We start from the raw sequence: 16,914 nt of genomic DNA, 5'->3' as shown, positions 1-16,914 counted from the left end.
ATCTCCCCTGCTAACCTGTGAATCTCCTGAAGATAGGGAATGCATTCTTTTCAAGCTTGAGAGCCTTATATTTAGTACAGGTTTAATGAACGTTAACTGACTGAAAACAGAATTAACATTTTCTAGCAACCTAGCTGAAATAGTCTGTTTTACTCACACCCAGTATGACGTTAAAAATGGACATGGTTGATCATAGATTATTTTCTTTAATAAACATAATTTTAATAATCAAACTGTTTATTTTACTAACATAACACAATCTAAACATCTGTTTTGCTTTTGGTATCTGTCTTACACTCCAAAAAGCTTGAATGCCACACGGAATGAAATGGAGATGGCTCACTCTTCAACTTATAAGTATCTCCCAATTATATTTATGGAATAAAATAACTAAATTACTTAGTTCCTTATAAAGCTGCAAAAAATGAGGTAAATCACTGCTTTGAGACATGGTAAAAATAAATATGTCTCAGGAAAGGAAATGTAATTTAAGTTCAAAACTAAGAGGATGTGTTTTTTTCGTGAGAAAAAGTCAGTGGAGCACACTGTTTTAAACAGATCCTGTTAAATCGGAATAACCCTACTACAGAAATGGAAGCTCAAGCAGTTCTGGTACGAGCAAAGACACCGAAGAGGCAAAGAAATCAACTCTATAAGGGCATCTAGAAGCACATGAGGGAAGACGCTGATGTAGGCAGAGTCTCAACCACTCATCCTTAGCCACTCTCCCGGATGTCCTTGAAGGAGCTACTGATGCTACTAGCTGCTGGTCACTTACCATTTGAAAAGAACATACCGCTAGTTATCCTCCACTTTAGAGAATGTAGGGTACTATTAAAGTTCAACTCACAAAGAACCAGTACTGATTAACAGAACTACTCGCAACGTTGTGAAAATGTGTCCTGCAGTGATATGTTTTAAGTAGCAAGCTTCCCAGTGCTTTTAAAATATAATTTGACTCACGGGAATCTTCAAAACCAAATCTCAAGCAAGACACTGTGTCCTTTACTCCTGGGTCAGAGATGCTGAGAAGAGTGATGCAGTGGCCACAGGGCCACATGTAAGTACAAGATATTGATTAAAATCACATCAAGTACAGCTGCTTTCCACAGCAATTTAACTGCCAAGAGCTGAAGCCATCAGCTCTGCACCATGCGACAGCACAATTCTGAGCATCGGAGATGCCCTCAGGTCACCCACCCTCGGGCAACGTGGGGCTATCAGAGAGACTGAATTCAAAACTCGTTGTGATCTTCCTTCCTTTTTTTCCTGGAAGGAGCGGTAGGAGGTTTCAACCAATTTCACATTTTTTTTCAACTTTTCATAGACTGTATTCAGACATCTACACACTTTACAAATTATGGTTTGGCTAAAATAACACCATGCCTCAAAAAAGGACACCCCAGAGTGGAACCAACAGGAACCAATGGTAGAATCATCACCACCATAATTTTAGCTACTTCACGATAAAATTTTGAAGCATTTTTCCTTCTAGACAAATACTTCAAGTCCTAACTCTTCTGGACAGATGTAGTAACTACATCATTACCCTAAAAGAATTAGAGGGAAAAAAAAGCTAAATTTTTAGTCCCTTTTAGTCCATGATAGGCTATTTATTTAAGTTTATTTTTATCTTGTTTTTTCTTGCAACAATGTTATAACCTGTGCTGCACAGGGTAGGGGAGGCAAGGCTATCCTCCAGGCAAGAGCTTAGTTACCATCCTCGGTTTACCGTGCTCTTACATTTACAAGTTTGTATCACTAAATCCTGTGTAATTAGATTTTCAATTCACTTCCACCTTTTGCTAAAATGCATATTCACCCAACAGATCCTTCAGAGATTTTAAGATAAAGCAAACGAAAAAGCATTAATTTTCATGAACTGTATATAAGTATCCTATTTAAAAGTCAGTGTACATTAACTATCAGGACACAGCTTCTGTTATGGTACTTGCTCCCTCAGCCCCTCACAGCTGGAAAGGACTGAGTCATTTGCCCAACTTTATAAACAAGCCAACTGAGGACTCAAACAGTGAACCAGCTCGCCGAAGCCACAGCTGGTTAGCAGAGCCAAGACGACCTCAGGCCGCCTCTTCCGGGTACGAACCTTCCGCCAGCACCATGCTCCTCCTCTGTCCCATTATGCCTGGGTTTTAATCTTTCCATGAGTCTATCTTCCCAACAAGAGAGTAAGACTCTTAGGGTTAAAACCTCTCTGTCGTTTGCCCCTTAGCCTTTGTGAAGTATGCAGTAAAGGTATGATCATGATACAGAGAAACCAGTGCAAGACAACTAAATAACCCCAGAATGGCTATAAACCTGAAGTGCTCAGAGATCTGTACTGTAGCACTAACTCTGGTGAATTCTGGCCCCTATTGTTTTTATTATGATCAGTTAAAGATGGATAATACTACCCCTCCTCAATTGTCTAACAGTCTCAGACAGCCCAAACATACATGACATGCAGGCCCTTTGGAGAAGGCCAAGTCCTCCACATCTGGAAGGAAGACCACGGGGAGTGGGAGAGTCGCTCCTGAACGGGTACAGACACTCGCGTCAGAAGTGGAGGAACTACATTCCACCTAACTTTTTAAAAGTAGTCTAAGCTTTTCTCTCTGTAAAATACGGTTCAAAAAATAAGATAGAAAGTTATGCTAAACTCTTTAGAGTCCGCACCAGCAGTTCTCAAAGTACAGCTGGGAAGCCCTGGGGGTCTCCTTTTAAGGGAGATACATGAGGTCAAAACCATTTCCCCCAGAAAGCTACGGTGTTGCTTTCCTCTTCACTCGCATTCTCTCAGGAGTGGAGCGGGCTTCACCCATGAGTGTGACAGTGCCACAGAGCAAATGCAGAAGCAGGTAACAATCCCGCTGTTTCCTATTAAGCCCGACACTAAAGAGATTTGCAAATGTTTAAGGACGCCACTCTTCTTACTGAATTGGTTTTCGTTTCGGAAAATACGGTTATTTTTCATTAAAATATTTCATAAAATCGTTTCATTAAAAATGTTTACATATTTCTTTTTAAATGAATTTACAAATATTTTTTTAAGTTTCTCAGTTTTCATTTCCAATACATTAAATATCATTTATATATATAGCTGACAAAAATGAAAGCTCTTCAGGGTTAGCTTGAGAAGCAATATCATTATAGGAGTAGAAATTAATTAATGAAATTAAATTTTAATACAGAATTTCTTTATCTAATTGCTTCATATCTACGTGTACATGATTTTAAAGAAGACATTAGCTTGGGGTTGGACAGAGAGGGAAACGGACCAATTACCTTGGATGACTTCGAGTTATTGTATCGAGAGCAAACTGCAAGCTTCACCATGAATAATCCAATCTCTAGATAAACTAACTCATAGATTGTGCCCAATTCAATAATGCTTTAGCTCGTGCACAGAGAAAGGATTAATGAGCAGGCAACTTATGAATACTATACCAAAAAACCAAAATGCTACAAAAGGAAGAAAATGGGGCAGAGAAAAAAAAAGATGACAGGTGAGAGGGCAGAGAAAGGATTGATAATGTTCAGAAACTTCAACAGGTTTCCGAACCCAGCGTCCATGCAGACACTCTTCCCATTCCCAGCCACTCATTCACATATACCAAAAGATCTACTTTTTCCATCAGGATCTGTTCTTACTGCTTATCTCCAGCTAAGAGTTGGAAAGCTGGATTATTTTCTCCCATTTCCCCACAGGGTAGTCCAGGTGCAGAGAATATCACGCAATGCCTCCAACAAACATTTATTGAGCAAATGGATGTCTGGAATGTTTAAGTACTGTGATAACTGTTGTATTGCCCGGAGTTGAGCACATAATTTGAAACCAGCCTAGAGAACAAAGGTGATCTTTCCTTCATTGAAATAAAAAGAACTATAAATTCTTTAGAGGAGGGTCTTAAACTAGGACAGTTTTCTAAATGTGACATTTAGAAATGAACATTTTCTGAAATTCAATATTTAATCCTAAATATTTAAAAAACAGTAATAATGTTTCTTAAATTAGTAAGCCTGGCTCACCAAAACACTACTTTGGTAAAGCAATTTAAAATAAAGTACATAAAAGACAACTTTCAAAACAATTTTCAGTCTAAACACTGATCTCTCCAACTAGTAATGTCACTAAAATAATGGAAAAGTTCAATTTGACAATTTTTCTTAGAAAAATGTCACTTTTCAAATTGTAGCTTAAAGATTTATCTACAAGGATGTTCATCTCGGGATTGTTTTTAACAGCAAAAAATTGGTTACCACTAAGAAAAAAAAAGTATGTTAAAACTACAAATGGAATACAATGCAGCTTTTCAAAATGACCAAGTATAAAATTTATTTACATATAAAGATACCACTTAATAGTGATGGAGTGGAAAGATAGTCACTCCATTTCAAGTGAAAAAGCTACTACTCAGTATGCAGAATGATCCCATTTTATAAATAAATGCACATGTACTTACAGATATACACAAATTATCAGTTGAAGCTAATTATGAGTGGTAGAATTTATGGATAATTCTTATGTTCTTCATAGTACTTATAAGAATTTGAAAGTGCCTACAAGGAACGTGTATCAATTCTATAACGAGAAAATAAAAGTATATCATTTAAAAGAATGCATTCTATGTTCAGAGGAATCAATGCATTCCTCCACCTTGACAGGTTAGTAGGCATCTGAAGATGTTTTTACGTTCTTCTCACCCATAGTCAATGGAGGATAGAAATTTTTACAAAATAAACTTTTGCCCAAGGGTCAAAACTCTCTGCTAGACAAAATAATGTTCTCAGCACGCATTTAATTAAACTTGCTGCTGACAAGCATCAGGCGTTTCAGGCAACTCCGGCACTTTTCGAGCCAAGAAAATAAAACTATTAAAACAGTTTTTCAACAAGGAAAAGGACATCGGGGACTTTGAAGTAACGTGCTCAAGGAAGGTGTTACACATTTGAATTCCAAACAAAATGATCTTGACATGAATCTGAGCACACCTGGCGGAAAACCTGGGGGGGGCGGTGCAAAAGCCAAGGCTGTTGGTCGAATTTCAACATGTGGTCCAGGCTCCTTAAGGATCTGAGAAGGTAGCAGTAGGAGACCTAAGCTACTTAAAATATCGAAGAAAAAAAAAAACTATTGAAAAATAGACTGTGGGCAGTAAGGACTCACAGTAACTGAAACATAGGTTAATCCTTTGCTTTTGGCTGAAATGTTATCAGTTCAATGTGATTATCACCACACCCACCCTTCCTGCTGATTAGAAGATAAGATGTGTCTGGTTAAAGTTATTTTTAAGGGGGGCAACTTAATATTTTATACAGCTTGCTGGACAAAATCTTTTACAAGGGATCCACCCAAGACAAAAATAAATACAAGGGTCCATGATGGCAAGAAGGTTGGGAACCAGGACTGGAGGGAACCCACAGCTCCGCCGGAGACCAATGACAGCCTGTGGTGCCTCCGAGGATGGCAAGGCAGCAGGCAGGGCTTCAGGCGGTATGCGAGGTGGGAAAGGGCCAGCGTGGCCAGGTGACTTGGGTGCAGGGAGAGGAGGAGAGGCAGGGCTTCAACTATGGGCCCATGCAATTCCCATCTGAGCACCTAGATATTTTAGAAAATAAACACCAGCTGCTGTAGTCCGAGTTGCCAATTCTTTTCTTCCCATTTGCTCCTGCGCTGAATCACCAGCCCAGCTCTCGACAGCTGGTTCTAACCACAGGGCAGCATGGCCCTGTTACTAATAGTCACAGGGAAGGTGCCAACAGGCCATCTACTCCGGTTCTTTGGCTCTACTCTGACCCTACTTATGGGGTAAATGCTGCCCTAAAAGGCTGATAAATGGCTCGATTTTCCCCAAACATATTTTAGAGTTCATCCTCAGAGGCTACTTATTTGCAACAAAATATTGCAGCTATTTCCTCTTTCATATTAAAAAAATCTTTTAATAATTCTTTCTATAGTAATATCATTTTGGTTCCCTCCCTCCCCTGACATCCTCTGATGGGCTTTTCATATTCACTGTACCTTAAAAATCTGCTTCCCACTAAACACTTTTATTTTTGCCATCTGTGTGTTCTAAACATAATTTGTCAATGTTCACCTTTTCAAAAAGGCAATTAATACACCATAGCAGACCACTTAAATAGAGTAATTCAATAATCCACAGCATTTTTACTAAAAAAAAAATCAATTTATCACTTGAGGTTTTTTTCTTCTTCTACTTATTTGAAAAGGTTATATGGTCAAGACACACCACTTTTCAATAGCTTAAATGTCTATTTGTCAGCTCTCTGAAAGTACAGAGGAGGACACGAATCATTTTGGTCCTCTCGGCTTGGCAAAAAATTGATCTCTGTCCGCCCCACACCCCTGTGATGACTGATTACACCGCCCACCCAGCAAGGTCCATTAGGCCTGACCTGTGAAACCACTGATGCACACACTCCACAGGACGGCCACGGCAAGAGTCCAAGAGGTGGGACCAGCAAACAAATATGCTACACCAGGCCCACCGGCCTTACTGGCCCCCGAAGTTCACTAACTTGAAAAATTCCCATTAAAACCTGATTGTGCTTAAGTAACGTAAGAACTTAGGTAACAGAACTCCCAAAGTAAATTTAAAAGGGACTATTGCATAAAACCTGACATGATTTGAGTCCCCTCATTCAGAATTCCTAAGTATATTTCCTCACTTCTAAGTAGCCATTAATAGTAACACACATGATCTATTTATTAACTTTAGGAAAACGCCACTACATAAAATGGACAGATTGGTTTTAAGACTTATAGGGCTTCCCAAAACATTAAAAGATGAAAAAAAGCACTTTGGAGTTTAGAAAAGATGGTAATTTTGACAAGATCTGGACTGTTATACTTAGGAAATGTATACATACTAAGAAAGTTAACTATAATTAAGAAAGCCTATTATACTCAATTGAATTATTTTTAAAAGCTTTGAAAAGCATCCTTTTACATGAAACTTGATGTGCTAATACACCCTTATCCAATTTAAAGCCACCTGGAGATTAGGCCTTATTGGTTTCCTTTGAGTAATAAACTACATTACACTCTCTTCTGTGACATTTTGTTTACAGGGATATGATGTCTCTCTATTAACGAATAATTCCATACAATAAATTTCAGGTTCAGTGACTCTGTGGTGGTCACCAGGACCCTGGGACCGCAGGAGATTCTAGAGCAACTCAGGTTCTCTCTGGGCCTCACTTTCCTCTCCTACTAACAGGGATAACAGAAGCTGACATCAAAGTGCACGTGGCAGGGCCTTGGTAATCATTCAGAACCACACAGAAGTAAGCTAGCGGTAGCATCATTCTCTCCCATAAATAAGGAAGCATAAAGTCCACACAAGAGGAAAAGTACAGGTAAGCATTTAACCTTTACAGCCATTTAGAGAAAACTAAGTCAGAAACAGTATAACAAAGAAAGCACTATGGATTCACATCCCAGAAGACCCACTTGATCTGCCCACACCAGATGAAGAGCAATTCAGCAGGTACTGCGATTTTCCTAAGCCTCCTGGCGGACAGTACCCACTTCAGAAGAAAGGAGGACACAGGGCAATGGTGTCTATTCATCATAGGCACTTTTCAGGCAACACATTCTGAGGTCTTTACTAGAGCACTCCTCAGCTAGCCTTCCCCTGCCTGGCTACCAGCTGAAAAGACGAGGGACTCAAGTTTCAAACAAATTTCCTACTGATTTCACTAAACAGGGGCACAGCAAAGAGATGTGTCATCTTGTCTCCTTTTCGATTTGCCCCCATGTAAAGCTCTCAGTCACATAAAGGCTAAGTTATGGAAAGCGTGAGGACTGAGGGAGCATTTGCAGGGTGCCAATGTTGTACAAGTTAAATCCGGGGTGCCCCCCCAGCGTGGAGGAGGACCCAATTGTTTGGTGGTTTTCTAAACTGAGCTTGTCGAACTACTCAAATCTAATTTTTAATTTACTGTGGAAAATAACCAAATAGCATAAATCCAAGACATTGGACCAAAGGAAACATTTCAAAAGAACAAGAATGGATTGACGGATAGCCACATGATTAAGCGAATATAGCGAAACGTGCATTGCAGAATCTAGATGGTGAGCGTATGGGTGCCAAGTATATAATGGTTTCAACCTTTCTGAATGTTTGAAAATTTTCACAATAAAGTACCGGCAAAAAGTAATTCAAAACTGTAATCATAAAGGAGACAGCAGGCCCCACTACGAAAAACCTTAGCCCAGAAGGAAAAACACTGGTTCCTAGCCTATCCCAGGGAACTCAGAGTTTAAAACAGGAAAGGGCCTTGGGAATCCTATAGGACAGGTAAAATATATGGTTTTATGAGTCTGTGAAAACTTAGAAAAATAGGAGCCATACCGCAGCATTTTCAAAAAACTAAGAACTGTTCTTTTTGCTGAGATATAATGCCTCTACACTTCTGGTTTTAAAATATCTTTTATTTCATGAAATGTTGAAATGAAATGACAGTGGATAATAGATTTGGTTTTTATGTCCCCACTTAGCAGTCAAACCTGATCACCTTTGATATCTGATCCATTTCCTCATCTCCTCCTCCAACTGCCTTCAGCAAGAACCCTGCCCCCCACCCCCTTGCTGTCTCCTCTCAGTAATTTCCCATCTACTCACCTCCTCACTCGTCTCATTGGCTATAAATCCCCAGCTGTCTTTGCTGTATTTGGAGTTGAGTCTGATCTCTCGCCCCTACTACACGGCCCCTATTGCAATAGTCTTGAATAAAGTCTTCCTTACCATTTTAACAAGGGTCAGATAATTTTTTCTTCACTCATACCTTTAGACAGGTATGTATAAAGGTCTTAGGATGTCCTTCAGGTGCAGAGAACTTGGCAGCTAATCACAATGCTTGCTGGAAAGAACAGTTTGCTTCCCTAGTGTGACTTAAAGGCTCCAAATACTGAGATTTGAAATTGCCCAGAAGCACTAAGACATTAAAAACAAAACAACCTCCCACTAAGGCTAGTCTCTTTTAACCTTAATGGTCCATGATTTCATTCTGATTTAATTTCAAAGAATGACATGAAAGGGGGAAAGAATATGACATAAAATTTTCTTGAGGATGATGACTGTCTTATATTATGGACCCAGCAGGGGACCAAGGCTTGACACATACTAGGAATGCAATGATTTCACTGATTGAATGAAAGAAGTAATAGAAGCAGATGAATGGTGTTTATTTCCTGAAAAAGGATGGCATAAATTCAAGGGGGAAAAGTATCAGTCTTTTGTTCAAATTAGGCAAATCAGAGAAAACTATAAAGGCACTAGATTTTTTAATTTCACCAAACACCAAGAATTTTTTTTTTTTTTTTTTGTGAGGAGATCAGCCCTGTGCTAACATCCGCCAATCCTCCTCTTTTTTTGCTGAGGAAGACGGCCCTGGGCTAACATCTGTGCCCATCTTCCTCCACTTTATATGGGACGCCGCCACAGCATGGCTTGCCAAGCAGTGCGTCGGTGCGCACCAAACACCAAGAATTAAAAGATATCTTCCTTTAAAAGAAATTTGTCCTTCCTTCTCAAACTCTTCAAAAAAAATAGAAGAGGGAATACTTTCAAACTCATTTATGAGGCCAGCATTACTTTGATACCAAAACCAGACAAGGACACCACAAAAAAGAAAATTACAGGCCAACATCCCTGATGAACATAGATGCAAAACTCCTCAACAAAATATTAGCTAAACAAATCCAACAATACATTAAAAGGATCATACACCATGACCAAGCAGGACTTATTCCAGGGGTGCAAGGATGGTTCAACATACATGAATCAATCAATGTAATACACCACATTAAGAAAACGAAGGATAAAAATCATATGATCATTTCAATAAATGCAGAAAAGCATTTAACAAAATTCAACATCCATTTATGATAAAAACTCTCAATAAAGTGGGTACAGAGGAAACATACTTCAACATAATAAAGGTCATATATGCAAGCCCACAGTTAACATCATACTCAGCGATGAGAAGCTGAGAGCTTTTTCTCTAAGATCAGAAACAAGACAAGGATGCCCAACTTTCATCATTTTTATTCAACATAGTACTAGAAGTCCTAGCCAGAGCAATTAGGAGAGAAAAATAAATAAAAGGCATCCCAATCAGAAAAGAAAACAAAAACTGTCACTATTTGGAGATGACATGATATTATTTATAGAAAATCCTAAAGACTCCCTCAAAAAGCTGTTAGAATAAACAAATTCAGTAAAGTTGCAGGATACAAAATCAATACACAAAAGTCAGTTGTGTTTCTATACACTAATAAATGAACTACCAGAAAGAGAAATTAAGAAAACAATCTCATTTACAATTGCATCAAAAAGAATAAAATACATAGGAATAAATTTAACCAGGGAGGTGAAAGGGTACCTGTACAGTGAAAACTATAAGACACTTATGAAACAAATTGAAGAAGACACAAAAAGATGGAAAGGTATGCCATGTTCATGGATTGAAAGAATTCTGTTAAAATGTCCATACTACCCAAAGCAATATACAGATTCAATGCAATCCCTATCAAAATTCCAATGGCATTTTTCACAGAAATAGAACAAACAATCCTAAAATTTGTATGGAACCACAAAAGATCCCGAATAGTCAAAGCAATCTTAAAAAAGAAAATCACATTCCCTGATTTAAAACTATATTACAAAGCTATAGTAATCAAAACAGCATGGTATTGGCATAAAAACAGACACATAGATCAAAGGAACAGAATAGAGAGCCCACAAATAAACCCACACATATATGGTCAATTAATTTACAATAAAGGAGCCAAGAATATACAATATGGAAAGGCCAATCTCTCAATAAGTGGTGTTAGGAAAACTAGACAGCCACAGGCAAAAGAATAAAACAGAACCACTATCTTACACCATACACAAAAATTAACTTGAAACGGATTAAAGACCCAAACATAAGACCTGAAACCATAAAACTCCTAGAAGAAAACATAGGCAGTAAGCTCCTTTGCCACTGGTCCTGGCGACGATTTTTTTGGATTTGACACCAAAAGCAAAGGCAATAAAAACAAAAGTAAACAAATGGGACTACATCATACCTAAAAGCTTCTGACCAGCAAAGAAGACCATCACCAAAATGAAAAAGCAACCTACCAGACAGGAGAAAATATTTAAAAATCCCATATCTGATAAGAGGTTAATATCCAAAATATATAAAGAACTCATACAACTTAATAGCAAAAAAACAATCTGATTTAAAAAATGGGCAGAGGATCTGAATAGACATTTTTCCAAAGACATAGATGGCCAACAGGTACATGAACAGGTGCTCAACATCACTAATCAACAGGGAAATACATATCAAAACCTCACACCTGTTAGAATGGCTATTATCAAAAAGACAAGAAACAAGTGTTGGCAAGGATGTGGAAAAAAGAGAACCCTTGGGCAATGTCGGTGGGAATGTAAATTGGTGCAGCTGCTATGGAAACAGTACGAAGGTTCCTCAAAAAATTAAAAATAGAACCATCATAAAAATATGATCCAGCCATTTCACTTCTAAGTATTTATCCAAAGGAAAAGAAAACACTAACTCAAAAATATATCTGCACCCCAATGTACATTGCAGCACTATTTGCAATAGCCAAGACATGGAAGCAACCTAAGTGTCTATCAATGGAAGGATGGATAAAGAAAATGTGCTACATATATACAATGGAATATTATTCTTCCATAAAAAAGGAAATTCCGCAATTTGTGACAACGTGGGTGGACCTTGAGGGCACTATGCTAAGTGAAATAAGTCAGAGAAAGACAAATACCACATGATCTCACTTACATATGGAATCTTAAAACAAACAAAAAACCCCCTCATAACCGCTTGCGCCACCGGGCCGGCTAAGTGCACTCGCGCTCCGCTGCAGCGGCCCGGGGTTCGCCGGTTTGGATCCCGGGCACACACCGATGCACCACTTCTTGGGCCATGTTATGGCGGAGTCCCATATAAAGTGGAGGAAGATGGGCACGGATGTTAGCCCAGGGCCAGTTTTCCTCAGCAAAAAAAGAGGAGGATTGGCAGATGTTAGCACAGGGATGATCTTCCTCACACAAAAAATAAAAAAATAAAAAACCCCTCATAGATACACAGAACAGACTGATGGTTGCCAGAGGCAGTGTGGGAGAGGGGGTGCACAATGGGTGAAGTTGGCCAAAATGTACAAACTTCCAGATAAACAAATAAATAAGTGTTGGGATGTAATGTACAGCATGGTGACTACAGTTAATAATATTGTATTGCATATTTCAAGGTGGCAAAGAGTAAATCTAAAAAGTTATCACAAGAAATTTTGTAACTATGTGTGGTGATGGGTATTAACTAGACTTACTGTGGTGATCATTTCGCAATACATACAAATATCAAATCATTATGTTGTACACCTGAAGCTAATATGTTTTATATCAATTATAGCTCAATATAAAATTGTCTTCAATAATATATTTTTAGAAAACAATTGTAGTATGCAGTTAGTTTTAAGTTATCGACTTAACTTAGTAACCATAATTAGGAAGCAGTGTGTGGTGGGGCAGCATCAGAGATGATGTCCACCTAGTGGGCTGAAACATGGGGTAAACAACTGCTTGGAATGGTTCAGTCCTCTGCCTGAAGCATCACTAGTGTTTGAAGGAAGCTGATCTATTTCCCTACGAAAAGGGAGTCTAGGAGCTCCACCCCAGAGTGGATGACTTCTATCATTCAATCTGAAAAATGGAGGAGAGCTTCACCACCTGCGTTAAAATAGGAAATTAATACCTTCTGCAGGTTACCAGAAAGGTAGGTGAAATATTTTAGGCTACTTTGGACCTCTAACTCATCTGCCAATAAGTGGTATGGAGAGCTCTGTTAAATAAGACCCTGCCCCCCACCCCATTTCCTTTTATCTGTATACATGAGGTGGAGAACCTCAAGGTTCTTCACTTGCAAGAGTCAACCAGGAAGTTCCCAGGCAGGAGCTCTGCTAAGAGGTGTAAGAGGGGTGCGTGTGCTAGAGGAGGTTAGAAGGGAAAAAGAAAGGCCAGGGGAATTCTGAGCTTTGGGGCAAGAGAGAAATAGTGGTTTCTCTGTCATCACCACCACACAGCCAAATAACGCAATTTACTGGTAATGGCTAATTAGTGCTGATGACTAGGGAGAAAACACAGCCCACAGATCCCAAAATAAATCCAAATACTTGTGAGCTGTTTTCTGGATTTAAATAAGGTCATTTCATCGAAAATTTCACAATTTTGAACTTTGTGTGACACAAAGAATTTATGTAATGTACATTTAACAGAAACTCTCAAAGTAGCTGTTTTTTTGTACCCATGTCCAGGGCACTTTTATGAGAAAAGTTCTAGGGGAAAAAAAAGAATTGTAGAGTCATAGCTATAACCTAAGTAAAATTATGCTATAATTGTTATTTATTCTTTCTGTACACTTATCACTGATAAAGACTTGAATATGATGCTTTCATATCCAGAGGACTGCGCATTTTCTGGCATTCTCTGTGGCCGCGGTTTCAGGCACAATTTCCGTATCCACTTGCATCTCTAAAGCCAACTGACCATCAAGAGGAGAAACGTTGGGAAAACAGGTCAAGAAGGAAAAAAGAAATCAAAATGGGCTCCTAACCCATTAAAAACAGGACTGACTTCCAGGAGCTCTGGGACCACCCGGACGGTACTTACACTTGCGGAGAGAGAGGGCAGTAGCTGCCCTGCAGGGTCTCCGGCTCAGACCGTTGCTTCCCATGGGCGCTCTCTGAGCAGATCTAACAGGCTAAGTCAGGGATTTCAAAGCCAAACTAAAAAATAAAACTTGCTAATGCATGTTTCTGGAAAGATTTTAAGTTCTGTAGATGTTATCTGTAATTGCAATGCTTTACAATCCAGCATACAGCCCATAATTAAGTGGCTAAACTTTTCAGCCAGGATAGGATGCTTTTTGAGGAGCCAGGAAATTCCACCCAGCACAACACCAATAAATACTGAATTAATAAATGAGAGTCTTCAATTTCCAGATCCCCAAGACTTACAGAGATTGCCTAAGCTAACTCTCTAGTTCTATAACCTATAGAGTATCTCTTCTTGAAAAGGATTAACAATAAGTGGCAAAAAATAGACCCTTTCCCCTTAATTTTTCTACCATCCAAAAGGTGATCAACAATACAGCTCAGTTCTCTGCTAACACCTCAGTCACCAAGTGATGCCAATTATTCCTCCCCAGGAAGGTTTAGAATGTAGCTCACCTTCTAGAAAGGTAAGCAAAACACTTCTGATTCAGGCCATGACTCATTAGCACCCTCTTATCCCCACTCTGAGCAATCTTCCTATCAATTCTATCCCTCTGGGTATCTTCTAGAACAAAGAGAATTCCTCCCCCAGTAGCTCCTGTAGCAAAGGGCAGTTTACTGGTAGCAGCCTGTGATCACAGCCACAGTTCCTACTTGTCTTTCTTTCTCCTTCCCTATTTCAGCCGCTTAGATCATTCAGGATGTATTTTTGCAGGAAGATAAACAATAGTTCAAGGTTTGAGGAAGTGATACAGTACAACATCTGACAGAGGGAGGTGGCAAGACACCGTTAGTGGTTAATCCTGGGTACAGATGGATGCACCCTAATCTAATACACTGTGAGGAGGTAGTTGGGTTTTGCCGGCTCTGGAGTCAGATTGCTCGGTTTCAAGGCTTCAAGTACAGGCTCGCTAAGGTGGTAAGACTCTGGCAAGTCCCTTAACCATTTGGTGCCTCTGCATCCTCACGTATAAAATGGAAATGTTAGTGCCTACCTTATAGGGTCGTTGTGAGAATCAAACGATATGACACAATCTTGGAAACAGTGTAAGCATTAAATAATAAGCCCCATGTTAGCTATTATTAGTACTGGATATATATTTTAGAAAAATGAGGTTAATTTTATATGTATTGACGTGGAATAAAGTCCATGACATAGAGTTTTATGAAAATGCTTAAGAATGACATGCTTAGTATGAGACTATTCAGGAAAGAAAAAAGAAATGCATGATACATATTTATAGATGCACCCAAAGAAGTCTAGAAAGGCATACACACGACCCGAACCCTGAACTGTCATTACTGGCCGGGGGGCGGGGCGGGGGGCTTACATTTGTATACAGGTCTTTGCTTGAATTAACAAGTAGGTACTACTTTTATAACTAATTTCAAAAATTAAACATTTTACAGTGGCCCTTCTAACCCTCAAATTGAACATCTCTCAGGTCCTGGTTCAGGAAGATAAGCTTCTCAGCGATAAGGATACTGAGGCCAGCTAGGAGGAGACAGAGCCCTAGGAGTAGTGTCCCTCCTGCACGTCTCATTTCAGGTTCCCTTCTATTCTTTCCAGCCCTTGGCACATCACGTCCTCACCATAGGACCCAAAAATTCTGAAACAAGTTGTTTTTTCCCCCTTTCCTTTCCTTCCTGCTTATCTGAGATACTCCTTTTCTTGTGTCCAAGAAGCTTCCACGGGCCGTGTTTTAACATCTTCCTTCCTATCTCTAACTTTCTCACCATTTGCTGGCTTGTTTTCTGCCCCTCAGACAGGCACCCTTTGCCCTTCCTGGGAAACCCACTGGAGTGACAACCAGCCCTACTCATTCAGGTTTTTGGCAGGCACAAGGGCCTTCACCCACACAATTGTAGGACGGAGGATGCCCCAAGTTACTTTTTATCTTGCAAAGCGTCCAAACGGAGTTTTAATCAATGTTTTTTAATTTCAGTCAAGAAACAGTGCTTGGTACGTTTTGGCAAGCCCTTTTCCCCCTTCAGGTCGTGACTTACACAGGTGTTCATTTTTGCCTTGGCTTTCTCCTGAAGTTACAATGCGATTTTGCACCTCCCCACCCACAACGTTCTCTGTCCTTTACTATGCGTTAATTTTTATCGTTTTAGCACCGATCACTCTCACTTCTGTTTCCTCACTATCTGTCACACTCCAGTTGTCTATCCCCATTTACACACGTTTCCTATTTCACTCCAAAGAGAAACGGTTATATGATGAAAGAGGAAGGAAAAGAGAATTCGAGATTATAGGCAGAGCGTCTTCCAAGCCACCTCTCACACCGGAACCCGGGGCGTCGGGAGCCACGCCGGCCCGGGGGTATCCGGGCCACCGAACAGGGTCAGCATCAAAGCGCCCAGGCGTCGGGAGAGCTGATTGGTCCGCGGATGAACCAATCAGCGGGCGAGGCTGTGCACGGGTAGGGGAGGGCCAAGAGTCTAGAGCGGATGGAGTGAACGCACAAGGGGCAGGTGTGCCAGGCACCAGGGTTTCGCGTGCACTTTTGCACCCACTGGGTCATTTTAACCGAGGGACTCTCGTCTCCTAATTCCACCTCCCGAGTTTCCCGGTTTCATAACGCTGAATCGGGGAGAAACATTCCTTGTCCTGCCATTCATAAGGGAGTCCTCAATAGTCAATCAAGGAGCCGCCGTGGAGTGGGGGAGGCCATTAAACCCCCCTCGCTCCTTTCCCAGTCCCGCTCCGGGTCGTCAGCCTAATCCCGTCGGTTCTTGAAATAGTAAATCACCCAAACGCTCGCGTAGTCGCCCCAGCTGACTACCAGAACGCTGTCCCTAGACACCTGGGGCGAGTTTCCCCCCCCGAGGACCAGGGGAAATGGCAGTGGCATTGACCGCACGCGCAGGCGTTTACTACCCGCCCCAGGAGAAGCGAACGAGCGCTTAGGCTGCAGCCAGAGGAGCCGCGACCTTCTGGATGTGCAGCCAAGCGGGCGAGCGCGGCCGCCTCCGGGGCTCGGACACCGCCCCCAGGCGCAGCCACAGCTCCTCCAGGCTCTACCCCGCCAACTTCACGCGGAGGCACAAAGAATTTGGGTGTGGGGGTGACCGGACAC

At 40.5% G+C, this 16,914-nt stretch overlaps 1 protein-coding gene across 2 annotated transcripts in view; it reads right to left on the bottom strand.

The window, feature by feature from the left end:
- The window catches only part of PPM1H (protein phosphatase, Mg2+/Mn2+ dependent 1H), a 247,660-nt gene that overhangs the window by 229,826 nt on the left and 920 nt on the right, over positions 1 to 16,914 (bottom strand). The gene's annotated exons all lie outside the window — the stretch shown is intronic.

The sequence above is a fragment of the Ceratotherium simum genome, chromosome 17 (genome assembly GCF_057802395.1).
Source record: "Ceratotherium simum simum isolate JZ-2026a chromosome 17, ASM5780239v1, whole genome shotgun sequence".
Taxonomy (NCBI): domain Eukaryota; kingdom Metazoa; phylum Chordata; class Mammalia; order Perissodactyla; family Rhinocerotidae; genus Ceratotherium; species Ceratotherium simum.
This window is presented reverse-complemented; position numbering and strand designations above follow the sequence as displayed.